Source organism: Elephantulus edwardii, unplaced genomic scaffold (assembly GCF_000299155.1).
Source record: "Elephantulus edwardii isolate Elephantulus edwardi_28Jun2011 unplaced genomic scaffold, EleEdw1.0 scaffold00018, whole genome shotgun sequence".
NCBI classification, from domain to species: domain Eukaryota; kingdom Metazoa; phylum Chordata; class Mammalia; order Macroscelidea; family Macroscelididae; genus Elephantulus; species Elephantulus edwardii.
Window position 1 is genome coordinate 30,959,717 of NW_006399768.1, and position 3,235 is coordinate 30,962,951.

Here is a 3,235-nt window from a genome sequence, read left to right on the forward strand (position 1 = left end):
TGTAAAGATGCTTATCTAACATGGTTTTTTTAAAAGAAATGTTTCATAGTGATTCATTAGACTAGTAGAAATGTGTCTATAATATTAGTCTTTGACCATTTTTTTCCTTGTTTTCTTTGTGGTTTTTTGTTGTGCAAAGTCACTATAGTCTACTCAGCTCATACACATACTTACCAACTCAGGCCCATTGCTCTGGAGTAGTAATTGACTCATAGCTCTCCCTTCATCACAGTCAGACTCACAGCAAAATCAGAATGAAACATTGCTCAGTCTTATGTCATCCTCTCAATATTTTCTATGTTTCAGCACACTGTTAAATCCACTGCATCTATCCATCTCATGGAGGGTCTTCTGTTTTTGCTTACGCTCTAATTTTAGCAAGCATGATGATCTTCTCCAGGGAGTGGACATTCCATAAGTTATTCTTATATGTCTTTGAGCCAACATTTACTCATAGTGACCCTATGAATACCAGATTGTAAACTTATCCTACCCAATGCCATTCTCACAACATCTGACGTGATGAAAGTCATTGTTGCTGTCACTGTGTCAATATGTCATGTTGAGAGTCTTCTTCTCTTTATCTGACTCTACTTTTAACAACATGATGTCTTTTTTTTAAAGGCTGGCCAATCCTTATGGCATACCTAAAGTATGTTTAATGAAATTGCCCATTCTTACCTCAAATGTAAATACTGGCCACTCTTCCTCCAAGACATACTTGTTTATTCTTTTAGTAAAATAGAATATGTTAAATAATATTCACCAATATCAGAATTTAAAGAAATTATTTGGACTTCCTTATTCCTTTCCTAACTTTCAAATGTATAGGAAGTAATTGAAACTATCATGGCTTGGGTCAAATTTATTAGTCTGAAAACTGATATCCTTGCTCTTTAGCACTTTGGAGAAGTGACTAACAACAGATGTTCCCAATACAACAAGTCTTTTTATTTCTTGACTACTGATACCATGGAAGTTGATTGTGAATCCAAGAAAAATGAAATCATTGACAAAGTAAATCTCTGCTCTATCTACCATAATCTTTCCTATTAGTCCAGTGGTAAGTATATTCATAATTCATTTTGCAAAGGTTAGTAGCAAATCAGTTACCAAAGTGTGGAAGCAATAGTGTCCAAAATGTTTGATGTGCTGTATAGCTCTGTGATTTCCAACATCAATAGTTCCTCTAACAGGAACAGAAAATTGGACATGAGGGCATAGGGCAGAAAGCATCTTGCTGAAAAGGCCAGACACTGAAAATAGCATCACCCTTCACAGATCCAAAGCAGAAAGCAGATAAAGAGCCCATAGCCCAGTCACCGAATCAATCCACCTCCTAGAGGGCCTTCCCCTCCTGCACCTGCCCTCCACCTTCCCAAGCATGATGTCCTTCTCCAAGGACCGGTCCCTCCTTACAACATGACCAAAGTATGTCAGATGAAGTTTCAGAATCCTTGCCTCCAAGGAGCCACCCGGTTTAACCATCTCTAGGATGAATCTGTTTGTTTTCTTACCAGTCCATGGTACCATCAGCACTCTTCTCCAACACCAAAGCTCAAAAGCATCAATTCTCCTTCTATCCTCCGTGGGCATTGTCCAGCTCTCTGATGCATAACAAGTGATTGCAAAGACCATGGACTGTACCAGATGCACCTTAGTCTCCAGAGAGACACCATTGCTCTTCAGTACTTTAGAGAATTTACTCATAGTTGTGGTGCTCAGAATGAGTTTATTAGTGAAATAAGTTGGAGAGCTGAAGAGGCAAAGACTATCACCCAATACAAATCCAAGTTTAGCCTAGCAGTCCCAAGCCAGAGTAACAACAAAAGACAGTTTCTTCATTAGTAAAAGTCCTGGTTTCAGTTCAGTAGTCAAATTCAAATCATCCAGCAAGGTTTGCCTCAGAGCAATTATAAGTCACCTTCTCCTTCCATCATGTTGTAATAAGAACAGGGAAAACCTTTTACTATCGCCTTTATCTCAGAACTCCTCTAGTTACAGCTTGCCACAATTTCTATACAGCAATGTGACAGTTTCTGCCACCAATCACCAGGGTCTCACCACCAGAGTTTCACTCTCATTAGGTTCTTGCTCCGATCTCCCTCAAATCTTGCAGTTCAGTGTGGGAAGTGCTCTCTTATCCTAGTCTCTCAAGTGATGATAGTTTACAAGATTTTGTCTACAGTTAAAGTAACTGGAGACCAGAGTGTGTTTAATGTAATGTCCAGAAAAAAACAGCTTTAGGCTAACCCCACACCCTCCTTCATTAAGTTCCCCCACTCCTGTATGTCCCTTGGGTTCGATGATTCTTTGGGATGTCTCACAGAGAATCAGACCCATGAGTGAAATGACTCACTAGCCTGTAAGTGACACAAACCTGTGCTGTAGAGACTGGTGAACAGAAGCTGTGGCCCAGTGTCCCTGGATACCAGGTGTTCCAAAGAAAAAGTTAGTATCGAAATCCCCTGAGATTGTATATATCTCTAGCACAATTTTCCTTGTATCCCACCCTAGTACTAACAACTTTTTGTGTGTACCAGAGTTGGAGCCAATCCACTGCTGACCCTCCAGTGGATTTTCAGAAAAAGTTAATCTCGTGAGAGGAGATTGCTCATCCTCTTGTGTAGCAGCTGGTGAATTCGAACCTTGTGCCTTCAGGATTTCAGTACAGATTCTTACCATCACACCACCAGTACTCCCTAATCCAACTCCTTAATGCAATAAATACTTCAGTACAAAATAAAGAGTTCATTAATCACTAAGACACATATTTTGAACAGACACACATTTTGAACAATAAAACTTTTGTAGCAGTCAGACTTCACACTTGAAGAATCAATATACTACTTACAATCATAATAAGAACTCCATCCATGAAGGCATGTAAGCCAACAACTTTATGTCTGATGCCTTAATCGCTCCCATTTTAGATAATTAATTTCTGATTTTTTTCCATCCCTATCAGACTAGTACTCCAAAGAAACAAGTATGTTCCTTTCCTCTGAAGAATCATCTGTTCCAGTTAGAAAATTTAGCATCTGCATCCATAAGTAAAGTCCAGTCAAGAGCAAAACATCAGGTTTCAGTAATCAACTCAAACAGCAGGAAGAATCTTATCTTCGTCTGCTTTTCCTAAAGACTCCTTGCCCCTCAAGCCAGCAATCCTCTTGTAATTATTCATACATCTACACATGATAGGTCAACAGTGCTGAGAGAACACGTCCAAACTCAA